The 12,824-nt window shown below is 37.4% G+C and overlaps 1 pseudogene; it reads left to right on the forward strand.

Moving 5' to 3' along the window:
- The first annotated feature begins 4,493 nt into the window (after positions 1-4,493).
- LOC137714440 (uncharacterized) lies at positions 4,494-7,850 on the forward strand (annotated as a pseudogene).
- The last annotated feature ends 4,974 nt before the right edge of the window (positions 7,851-12,824 follow it).

Genomic DNA, 12,824 nt, shown 5'->3' on the forward strand with positions numbered 1-12,824 from the left:
ACGCAAGCGAGCACATTATGTGATACTTTGGATGCTTACCCATATGTGGTATTTATACTAGTCGAGAGGAGTTCTTATGAGAATAGAAATCCATCATTAACTGGTGAAAGAATCCTAGAGGAGGAAATCTATGGATCTTGTTACTATTACTTATGGCACACACCATTCATTTAGTTGAGGGATCTCCGAAATATCATGTAATATTTCCTAAACCAATTATAATTAGGGTTCTCATATCTTGTAGAGCAAGTATTGACTCTCTATGAGATAAGTCTCGCCCACTAAATCAGCGCTCATTATGTTGGAATATACCCTAATATCTTCATCCTCTAAGCCTGATTTGTTCCGAACCACATGGCCTGAATCGTATCAGCCAATCTTAGTCATTCTGACAACCATGATCTGATGGTTTGAAAGTCATGGTTCCACATGTTATATGAATATTTACGTCTTAGGGTTTTTATCACAAATAGTTCCTGAAATTGACCCTTATCATCAAGATGGTCCCTGAAATTGAAAATCAATCAACATAGTCTTTAAAAATAGGTGTTGCAAATCAATGTGGTTATTCTGTCACAATTCTGTTAAAAAAATATGTTAAGTACTGATGTGACACATAAATAGGTCCCATAAGTCCCTTTTTTTTTTTTTTTCCACAAATAGTCCTTGAAATTGACCAATGACATCAAAATGGTCATTGAAATTGAAAATTGATCAATGTATTCCCGCTAGTAAGTGTCTCAAATCAATGTAGTCATTCCGTCACAATTTTGTAAAAAATTTTGTCATGTGCTAATGTGACACATAAATAGGTCATACAAGTCTAATTAAATTAAAAAAAAAAAATTACAAATAGGCTTAATAATTTAATAGTTAATAAAAAAAATTGTCAACCCAAAAACCCAATCTTGCAATCACCTCCGATCCCAGTCCACATTTCTATACCTCATTTGTTCTCTATTCTCTAAAAAATAATCTCAATACACCCATTTTTACACACTTCAACACTCTTCACCGAATTGAACCTGGATCGAGATTACCTTTGGTGACAGCTTGACCCATTGACAACTACTTCTGGGACATCACCGTTAACATTTAGGTGATCAACATCCTCATAACCTTAATCTTGGAGAGCTTGTTCGGCGCTTCCCTGATGGTCTGGTGATGCAAAGAATGACGAGGTCTGCCTTGAGATAATGAGGTTATAACCGAGGTGCATCCATTGTTGGTTGAAAACTATTTCCACACCCCCTCTTAGGCCTTGGTTAAGCCTCGTGTCTTTGAGAATTTATGAAAGAGATCTCTCTTCAGAGTAGACCCTATTATAAGAAAAACAAATATTTCATTATGCAAAAATGTATTTAGACAAATTTTTTAATTAATTATTAAACCCACATCAGCACATAACAATTTTTTTTATATTTTTTATATAGAATTGTGGCAGAAGGATCATATTTATTTACGACACCTATTTTCAAGGGCTACATTGATTGATTTTCAATTTAAGGGACCATATTGATGATGTGGGTCAATTTCAGGAACCATCTTGATGGTGTGGGTCAATTTTAGAGACCATTGTGATAAAAACTCGTAAATCTTGTGAAGCCCATTTATGTGCCACATCAGCACTTAACAGAATTTTTAACAGAATTGTAACGAAATGACCATATTGATTTGCAATACCTATTTTCAGGGAGTACATTGATTGATTTTTAATTTTAGGGACCATCTTGATGGTGATGGTCAATTTCAGGGATTATTTGTGATAAAAATCCTATATGTTATTTGGTTTATGTATTTTGTCAATTACTAATTTATATATTTGTTGGGCCATCATTTCAATGATTTTAAGAAAAATTATTATTTTATGCATTTAGCAAGATTATTGTCTTAGTACACTGGCCCTAGTCGAGACCGGAAATTATTATTTAACCAATGTTATTATTTTATAGAATACTCATTTATCGAGGTTTTACTGTAATTATACATCATATATAATAGATTTTTTTATATTGAAAATGGTTTAACATAACGAATATTTAATGAAATACACTTAATGAACTTTTATTCATAGCAAGAACAAAAAAAGAGGCAGTGTCATTTTTATAAATAAGTTAAAGTTTCGAGGCACAAAGTATTTATACATTATTAAGTTGAAGTTTAATAATGTAAGTGAGATATCTTATGTTCGATTCTCGTCAAATGCGAGTTTGAACTACATTATTGCTAGCCCATTGTGAGGCTAAGGCTATTTCCAACCGATCTGACCAAAGGGCTAGAGGGCTGAAAATAGCACGAAATGACATGAAAACAGTTTCCAACGAAGGGCTAGTCCAGGAGTTGAATGCAACAGCTAGTTGAAGTTAGAGTGGCGTTAGCTAGCCGTTGGATTTGATTTTTTTAATCTTTATTTTTGGGACAAAATTAAAAAAAATAAAACAAAAAATTCTAAGTTTTTTCCTATAACTACGTAAAATTGTTGAGATTCCTTATCGACAAGAAATCTGCAAAGTTACTCACATATCGACACATGACACTTGAAATCCGAGACGTAAAATTATTAAGATTCCTTATTGACAAGAAATCTGCAAAGTTACTCACATATCGACACATGACACTCGAAATCCGAGATATAAAATTATTGAGATTCCAACTCGAAAAATTATTGACATTCCATATCGAAAAATTATTGAGGTAGTTTAATTAAGTAACCATATTAATTCAATTAAAATAATAAATTATGTTTGGCCCTATGACCTCCTCGGTTGGAGATGATTTTTTGTCACAGGGCTATGTTTGGCATATGACCCTCTGGCCCCTCGGTTGGAGATGGTAAGAAAAATGGCCTGGCATTGTTCATTAAAATATTAATTTATTGGAGGCCTATAGGGCTAAAAGGAGCCCTCTGGCCTTGCTTCGGTTGGAGACGGCCTAAGCCTACTCTCTTCCATTTAGTGTAGATAATATCGTTTATTTAAAAAAAAAAAAAAAAAAAAAGAAGTTCGAAGTTTAAGAATTGTTTTTGGAATTCCAATCTTCTCATTTATTGATGGTCGATTTGTATCCTTTTGTTTGACTGGTTATATCCCAATTACATACATTGTTTAGTAAGGGCGACTGTTACGAAAGTCATGAAAATTACATGGGAAGATCAATGTAAAGGTTCCCTTTCATACTTTTCATTCATTGATGACTCATTTGTATTTGCATTAACCGATTAGGAGTATGATTCTCTCATCTCTTAATCTCTTTCTCATTCCCTCCTCTTTTATTTAAACAGTTATGATTAAGTGTGAGAGGAGGGGAGAGAAGAAGATTGTAAGAGCATCTCCACCAGTTGATAGAGGGCAAAGACAATGACGACTACTATTCACAAATATATATATTTATGCTTTATGCCTTGTAAGTGTGTACTTATAAGTTTATTCTTTAAATTATAATTCTCTATTTGTAAGTTTGTTAAGTGTTTTTATTTTACGTGTGTTTAGAATTTTTTTGATTTTTTTACCTTCAAATTGATCCAGGCAGTTGGTTTATCACACTTTGTTTGAATCAGATGCACTAGATTATGACATATGGCAACAAGCTTTAACTTTCAATCTTCTTGTCGTTAGAAATCAAACTGCCGTGAAGCATTCCAAGCCTTTTTTTGGGGGAGGGGCGAGGGGGCGAGGGGGCGAGGCTGAGTCCAAGGAGAGAAGAGGAAATGGAGGGCTTCTTTCGGCTTTTGGGGGTGCACGTGGGTGTAACTAATATCCTTTGTTAACAAAAAAAATTTTGTCTGTACCATAAAATAAGTAAACCACATGCTTACTGGACCCTCTGTTACTATTTTGGAGTGTAATTTTCTTAGGAATAGGCCCAACTAAACGGCCATGGTAGCCAAATTAAAAAGGAGAAATGATAGGCCCCGGCTCATGGTCTCAAGGCCCTTGGAATCACATTGTAGTGGTTGGCTTTTCTACCTCTCTCCAACAAGTTCAATCTCTCGTACTGTTGTTGAAGTTTCTTAAAATCTAAATTTGTCTCTTGTTTATTTTCCTAACAAATCAAAGAATGACTTGAACACATGCTTGACTGCTACTATAGAATGCTAATCGCGGGTCGCTAGCGAGAAGATGGTGCCGTTTGTACGTCAATGCAGTAACGGAGCCTATAATTTAGAGTAAACTATAGAATTGGTCTTTGAACTTTTAGTCTAGTTTAGATTTTATCCTCAAACTAAAAGTTCGTTAATTAACATCCTTAAATTTTGTTTAACATATAATATTGGTCCCTGAACTTACACTCTAGTTTTTATTTGATCCTTGAACTAAAAATCCGTTAACTAACATCCTTGAATTTTGTTGCACGCTTCTTAACTGATCAAGAATGTTTAGCTTATATTCGAGGTCCTATATTCGAGTATTCACTCCTAATATGGTTGGTATAAGAAGAAATAATGATAATTAAGACATATATATGACATATCTAGTTATTGCAATGGATATGCTATGCATTTGGGGCCTTGGGGCCTCTATGGGAATGGTCCTTATATCATAGTGATTGTGAAGTGTGAACTAACAAATCGGTAGTTGTTTGTGGTCCTTGACACTGTCCTGATTAAGGCTGTTTCTATTCATTGTATGATTATTATTCGAGTTTAACTCTTCAAGTAGTAATGAAGTCCGAAAATGTAACTGCCTTGCACCCCCAACATATCGAACTCACAAAGGAAATTGGTGACCTGATGACAGGGGAGTTGGCGACCGAAGGCCAGGTGAACCATGAGAAAAAAGAAGAAGAAAAAGGAATGAATCTTGTAAGATTTCCAAGAAATTGTTCGATTTTTTATATAAGTTTGATATACCTTGTGTTTTCTTTTTGATAGCATTTCCCTTTTTAAATGGAAGTAGAATTTTTTACTTATTTTATTTTATTTTATTTGGAAATTGCCAAATGGTAGTCCATAATTCAACTCGTATAAAAATAACTAGATAAGCAAATACATGTTGTAAACATTCCTAGTTTAAGTGTGATTGTGTAAATCCTAGATTAGATTTGATTCTAGTTATCCTTTCCTATTACAACTTGTATTACTTGGGGAAGAATGAATATCTTCTCTCTTTTACTACTATAAATAAAGGCACAATGTAGGAAGGATAATAACATACATTCTCCTACAATTCTACAAACACATCTCTCTCACTCTCTCTTCTCCTTGCCGCCTTCCACCCTAACCTTGTCAGATAAATAGGCTACAACACGTTATTAGTACGCTCCTACCATTGCGCTTAGGAATCTGACGTTGAAGAATTTTTCTGCATCAAACCAGTTCATCCATATCATCACGCAATCAGGTTCTTTCAAAACAACAGTTTTTATCTCGATATTTTTTGTAGCCCTGATAGCATGAACATTCACCATAATGCATGACCCTTCTTTACGTTGTTCGAATTTTAGATTCTACATAAATTGTGTATGCATTATATTCATAATTATTAAATTATGTGAATTTGATATTTGCTATGAATTGAATCAAATATATTTGTATATTTATCAAAGTGAATTAAATTAACATATTATTGTTTTGAATATGCTTTGAATTGAATTATATTTGAATTGAATTAAAAATAAAATAAAAAATAAAAAAACTATTGCGATTGGGAAAGCTAGGGTTCTTTTGAACTCGTGCCCTGCATTATCCCATCCATGGCGATGGGCCACACCATGCAAGCCCAACCCAACATTGAACACAAGCCGCAAGCTTTGAACCGAAACAGCGCTTGATGCACCACCGCCCCGACCCACGGCCTGAAGCGCAGGTCTCACATATCGGTTTCTCGACGAAACACGACCGTCAGTCGTGAAAATTGGACGACACCCATCGTTTTTACAACGATTTCTCAAAATTCCAGAAGAATTTCATTTTTTTTTTCTCGAATTCGATTGAATTCATTCGGTTCTCCATCCCTCGATGTTGAGATTTCATCTCCATCGAAAAACACTTGGATCTTCGACGAACCTTGACTTGCCCCGACCTTGGAAACGCCATCTGACACGGCCTCATCCACTAATTTCGGCGTTCTTCCCCGGCAAAATGCACCCAGTACACATTGGGGTGTTGGTTCCAAAACCCGAGCCCTATTGGGCTCTGTTACTCGGCCCTCTGCTGATATCTTGCTCCAGCCCATTGGGCTTTGGAGCTTTCCCGGCCCAAACCATTTCTCCCAGCCCTTGTGTGAAGGAAAAAAAAAAGATTTTTTTTTTTTTTGGGCTAGCCTGAAGCGGCCAGCGTGAATTTTTATTTTTATTTTTAAAAAATCTTTTGGGTTTGCCTGAAGCAGCTTATTCCTCTGCCCAATCTTCCCCGTGGACTTGCAGTCTTACCCGAGACTCACAACCCAATTTTTTCCGCCTAGGTCTCATGGACAAATTTTTTTAAGCCACCCGTGGGCTTATTTTTTTTCTTTTGGGCCCCAAGTTTTATTCGCCTAATTATTTTAGGCCCAATGGGTTTTATATTTTTCACCCACACTTTAATTTGGCCTGAAGTCCAAATAATTAATTCAATTATAATTATAAACCTAAAGTTATATTTTGCATATTCTTGTTGCATAATTCTGTGTATATATTTGTGTTTGCCTCCAGGAATATATGAACCTGAAGTTCATAATTATTTTGAAACCTGAAGTTTCTTATAAACATGCGTTGTTTGAAAACCTGAAGATTTTCACTTAAAAACATCACCCATGAAAACCTGAAGTTTTTTCATGCAAAATTAAACCAATACATGTCTATTAGAACCTGTATGTTCTACTCTTATGTGTATGGATCAATTTTTCTCCATTACACTAACCATATCTTGTCCATTTATTTTGTGATAGGAACATTTCGAATTTGAACAAATTCGACTTCACCGCTTTAGAGGTCTCTGGAAGAAACTACCTCAAGTGGGTCCAAGATGTGAAGCTCCACCTCACTACCAAGAACTTGCATCCTGCTATTGAAGAAGAGACAGACAACCCTGTTGGCGAAGCTGAAAAAGCCACTGCTATGATCTTCATTCGAAGACATATTTATGATGCTCTGCAAACTGAATATCTTGCTGAGGAGGATCCACGTGCACTATGGGTTGCTTTGGCTGATCTTTTTGATCACCAAAAGGACATATTCTTGCCTGAAGCAAGACATGATTGGAAGCACTTGCGCTTCTAAGACTTTAAGTCTGTGAATGAATATAATTATGAAGTTTGTCGAATCTGATCACTTCTTAAGTTTTGTAATGAAACTTTGACCAAATAGGATCTCTTGGAAAAGACATATTCGACATTCTCTACTTTTAATATTGTCCTGCAGCAACAATATAGAGCTCATAAGTTTACTAAGTTCTCAGATGTGATCTCTGTTTTACTTCTTGCTGAAAAGCAGAACCAGCTGTTGATGAAGAATCATCAAGCTCGACCTACTAGGGCGACTGCTATGCCTAAAGCACATTATACACAAATCAATGCCTAAAACGCCAAAAGAGGAGTGGTAGGGGCAGCCAAAAGCTATCCCACCAAGGTAAACAGAGTCAAGGCCCATCCAAGGGAGGAAACAAAGCCCAGAAGCGCCCAAACCTCGCTCCTAAGGCCTCGAACTTCAAGAATAATGGCAAAACACCTAAAACCATGGATTCATTTATGTGTTATCGCTGTGGTTCAAAGGACCATTGGTCTCGTGTTTGCCAAGCTCCCAAGAAGGTTGTAGATGAATATCATTCTTGTCGTAAGAAGTTTGAATCAAACTTCGTGCAAGTGGGCGAACCGAAGACTACAAAGATGAAGGTTTCTGACTTTCAAGAGGATACCATCCCTATGGAAGATTAGAATCTTAGACAGACTTATTTTTTAGTTGAAATAAGACAATAGGGCTGAATTCACCTAGTGGCCGAACCCCTCATTTGTGTTTGGTTGATTTTTGAACAATTTTCCTTTTATGTTTGGATTATTTATTGGTGGTTTGTTTTTGGATATTAAGTTTTAATTAATTACCATCCTTGAATAAATGAAATTATTTTGAATTGATATTTATTTTTAGAACTTTTATGCATGTCACCAATTCGAATTAATTTTTCATTCTAGGTATGACTAGCGGGAAAGTTAGTTGTCTGACAGATAGTGCAACCACGCACACAGTTTTGTGTGAATGCATCTATTTCACGAACTTTATACCTGAGAATGCACATCTGACAATCCTCTCAAGGCCATCTAACCTGATTGAAGGATACGGTAAGACACGTATAATGTTGTCCAATGGTACAATCTTGACCATTTATGAGTCACTCTATTCTCCACATTCGAAGAACATTGTTGAGTTTCAAGGACATTAGAGATAGCAATTACCACGCTGAAACCCATGTAGAAAACGGAGTTTAATTTCTGTGCATAACTTCCTACTAGTATGGCCAGAAGCGTATTGTAGAGAAGATGAAGTGTATCTCGAGTGGTATGTATACTACAACCATACGCCCCATAGAGTGTCACTATGTGGCCGACCCTACTATTGGGACCGCTCATAAAATTACACATTAACATGATCGTTTGGGACATCTTAGATGAATAGCGATGCGTTGTATCCTCAAATCATCACATGGGCATCCACTAACCTGAAGTTTAGGTTCGATCCAAGGAATCACTTGTCAAACATGTTCAATGGGAAAACTTATTACTAAGCCTTCTTATGACAAGATTTGTTCGAATCCTCCCATTTTTCTACAACGGATTTAGAAGGACATTTGTGGACAGATTCACCCTCTATGCGAACCATTTAGATACTTTATGGGTTTGGTTGACGCTTCCACACGTTGGTTACACGTGTGCTTGTTGTCCACAAGGAACACTGCATTCTCCAAATTGTTGGCTCAGGTTATCAAGCTTAGGGCTGACCAACCTGATTATCCGATCAAATTTATTCGATCAGATAATGCTGGAGAATTCACATCTAAAACTTTTGATTACTATTGTATGTCGGTTGGGGTTGAAGTTGAACACCTTGTACCCCATGTTCACAACGAGCATGGCTTGGCAGAGCCTTTCATTAAGCGTTTACAAATGATTGCTCGATCGTTGGCTATACGTACCAAGCTCCCGATCACTGCTTGGGGCCATGCAATATTGCACGCAGTAAAGTTGGTCCCCCTAAGGCCTGTTGCGACACAACCATTTAGTGCCCTTCAGTTGGTTACTGGATATGAACCCGATATATCGTATCTGCACGTATTTGGTTGTGCGGTATATGGGTCGATCTCGCCGCCCTTACGTACAAAAATGAGGCCTCAGCGAAGGATGAGAATCTATATCGGATATGATTCTCCTTCGATTATTCGTTACTTAGAACCTTTGACAAGCAATCTGTTTACTGCTCCTTTCATGATTGTTACTTCTATGAGACAGTCTTCCCGTCGTTAAGGGAAGATAAGAACGTCAACGTTCCTGAAGAATGACGCAAAATATTGTGGATGACTCCCACTTTGTCTCATTTATATCCCATACCGCTCAGTCTGAAACTGAAGTGTAGCGCATATTAGATCTCCAAAGCATAGCTCAGAACATGCCAGATGCCTTCACCGATCTAGAGCGTATGACAAGATCACATATTCCAGCTGCGAATACACCTACAAAGATGGATGTACCAAATGTACGACGGACTTTTCTTTTGGAGGCCCATGACACCAATATTGGTGATCCACGTACATTAGCGGCTAGCCAATCATCTACCTCTACACAAAAGCGTGGTAGACTTCTTGGTTCAAAGGATTCACACCCCAAGAAGAGGAAATCCACATCCCAAGGTCCCGAAGAGCCTACCATGAATCCGACTATCGTTTACTCATTCTATCAAACTCATGAGGAAATTCTAGATTATGGAAGCGTCCTTGAAGAGATGAATCCTCATCTCGAGAATCATGAGATTTATGTCTATTATGCTAGCTTAGATGATGTGTGGCGTAGAAATAAGATGATTGTCGATGATGCATTAGTATATGCAGTAGCTATTGAGATCATGTTGAGTGATGACATTGAACCGCGTTCCGTTGATGAATGTCGAAGTAGAACTGATTGGTCAAACTGGAAACAAGCAATCCAAGTTGAACTCGATTCTCTTATGAAATGTAAGGTGTTTGGACCTGTAATTTCTACTTCTCTACATGTGAAGCTCGTTGGCTACAAGTGGGTTTTCGTTCGGAAGCGTAATGAGAAGAACAAAATTAAGTGTTACAAAGATTGTCTTGTTGCACAAGGCTTCTCACAATGCCCCGGGATTGACTATGACGAAACTTATTCACCCGTTATGGACGTGATTACTTTTCGCTACCTTATCAGTTTGGTAGCTTCCGAAAAACTGGATATGCAGCTGGTGGACATAGAAACCACGTATCTTTATAGAGATCTTGAAATAGAAATCTATATGAAAGTTCTTGAAGGACTTACATTAACTAGTTCAAATATTTCCAAACCCCAGAACACGCTCTCAATTCGGCCGAGGCGTTCACTTTACAGTTTGAAACAATATGGAATAATGTGGTATAACCGTCTGAGTGAGTATTTAACTAGTCAGGGATATGTGAACAATGAAATATGCCCTTGTGTGTTCATTAAGAAGTCACATTTCGAATGTGAGATTGTTGCAGTATATGTCGATGACATGAATCTTATCGGAACTCCTGAAGAGCTCGCGAGAACTGCCGCGCACCTGAAGTCGTAAATTGAGATGAAGGATCTAAGTAAGACTCGATACTATCTCGGTCTTGAGATAGAGTAGTGTTCGGATGGAATCATAGTACATCAATCGAACTATACCCAGAAGGTGTTGCACTGTTTTAATGAGGATAAAGCGAAGCCTTCGAGCACTAATATCGTCGTTCGATCGTTAGATGCAAAATGAGATCCCTTTTGTCTGAAAGAGGATGATTAATAGATGTTGGAGCCTGAAATTCCTTATCTAAGTGCGATAGGCGCTTTATTATACTTAGCTCAATGCATTAAACCTAATATCTTCTTCGCTGTTAATTTTTTGGCAAGATACAATAATGCACCAACATGTGGACATTGGACTGAAGAGAAAGACATCTTCTGTTACCTTAAGGGTATTACAGATTTGGGCTTGTTCTATCCCTAGGGATCCTCGAGTGATGTTGCACCCTCTGCTTCTCGAGTCGATTCTCGCCTTGTTGGTTATGTCGACGTAAGATACTTGTCTGATCCGCACAAAGCGCGTTCTCAAATGGCTTATGTCTGTACCATCGGTGGCATTGCAATATCTTGGAGGTCAACTAACAGACCTTAGTTGCCACTTCGTCTAATCATGCTGAAATTCTCGCCTTGCATGAAGTAACCTGGGAATGCTTTTGGTTGAGAGCAGTAATGGGTCATATTCGAAGCTCCTGCGATCTTTATCCCGCCGTTGATGTCTCGATGATGATCTTTGAAGACAATGCAGCATGCATCGAAGAGCTCAAGAAGGGTTACATCAAAGGAGACAACACCAAGCATATTGTGCTGAAAGTTCTTTTTTTCACATCAACAACAAGAGCATCAGAAGATTGAAGTCACGCAAATCCGTTTACAAGACAATCTGGCCGACCTCTTCACCAAATCACTATCGAAGACAACGTTTCATAAGCTTGTTCATGGAATTGGTATGCGTAAACTTTATGAGTTGTAACTTTGCTATTTCTCTTTGGAACTGTGTCAAACTCAGAGGGAGTATCCTGAAGATACTTGCCTGATTTTAATGTACTATTTTTCCCTACGATTAGGAGCATTTTTCCCACTAGGCACCCAGCATTTTTCACTATCCTGAAGATACTTTGCTACCTATTTATGTTTTAACGAGGCACCCACCTTGGGCTGGTCATATCCTTGATGACGTCTCATAGACGTTTCTTTTAACTTTGCATTTCTCACACATTTTTCCTTAGACTATGGATTTTGTCCCTACTTGGGTTTTTGCCATAGCCTTAGGGTTTTTTAGTGAGACTTAGTACTTATGCAAGTTCCTACATTATTGAGAATAAGCGTTGTTCCTTAGAATCAGTACCGATGAGTCGACTTCCTCAACTTCTGCATGATGTTAAATCTACCTTGAGTATTTATAGACTCAAGGAGGAGTGTTGTAAACCGAGTGGAGGGATCTCTTTCCCATTTTTCATGAGAATAATAGTATTAATTTACTTTTTGTGAATCAATATATGAAGAAAAAAAAGTGCATATGCATACGGTGCGGAGGGGATCGCTAAACCCTAAGGCCATCTCCAACCGAAGGGTCCAGAGGGCCAGAGGGTCGAAAATAGCCCAAAAATCGTCTCCAACCAAGGGCTAGACCAGAGAGCTCGTGGGCCCCATGGAATCTGAAAGGGCCAAAGGGCTGGCTACACCTGGCCATAAATACAAAAAATAACCGACATGAATGCTTATAAAAAATTTTGAATCCAACGGCTAGCTAACTAGCCGTTATATTCAATTTTTTTTTTTGGTTTTTTGGGCCATTTTTTTTTTTTAAAATCCTTAAAATTTCTAATTTTTTTTTTCTATAAACACCTAAACCATTCATTAAATTTAAGTTCTAATTTTTTTGGTTTTTTGGGCCAGTTACCGTTGTGGTTTTTAAATATAAGTTGTAGTTTTTAAATTTAAGTTGTTATTGGATTTGAATTTAAGTTGTTGTAGTTTTTAAATTTAAATAATAAATTATGTTTGGCCCTATGACCCTTTGGTCCTCGGTTGAAGACGGTTTTTTGTGACAGGACTAAAATGAGCCATATGACCATTTGGCCCTTGATTGGAGACAGAGGCAAATAT

Source organism: Pyrus communis, chromosome 12 (genome assembly GCF_041283825.1).
Source record: "Pyrus communis isolate YQ-2024b chromosome 12, ASM4128382v1, whole genome shotgun sequence".
Taxonomy (NCBI): Eukaryota; Viridiplantae; Streptophyta; class Magnoliopsida; order Rosales; family Rosaceae; genus Pyrus; species Pyrus communis.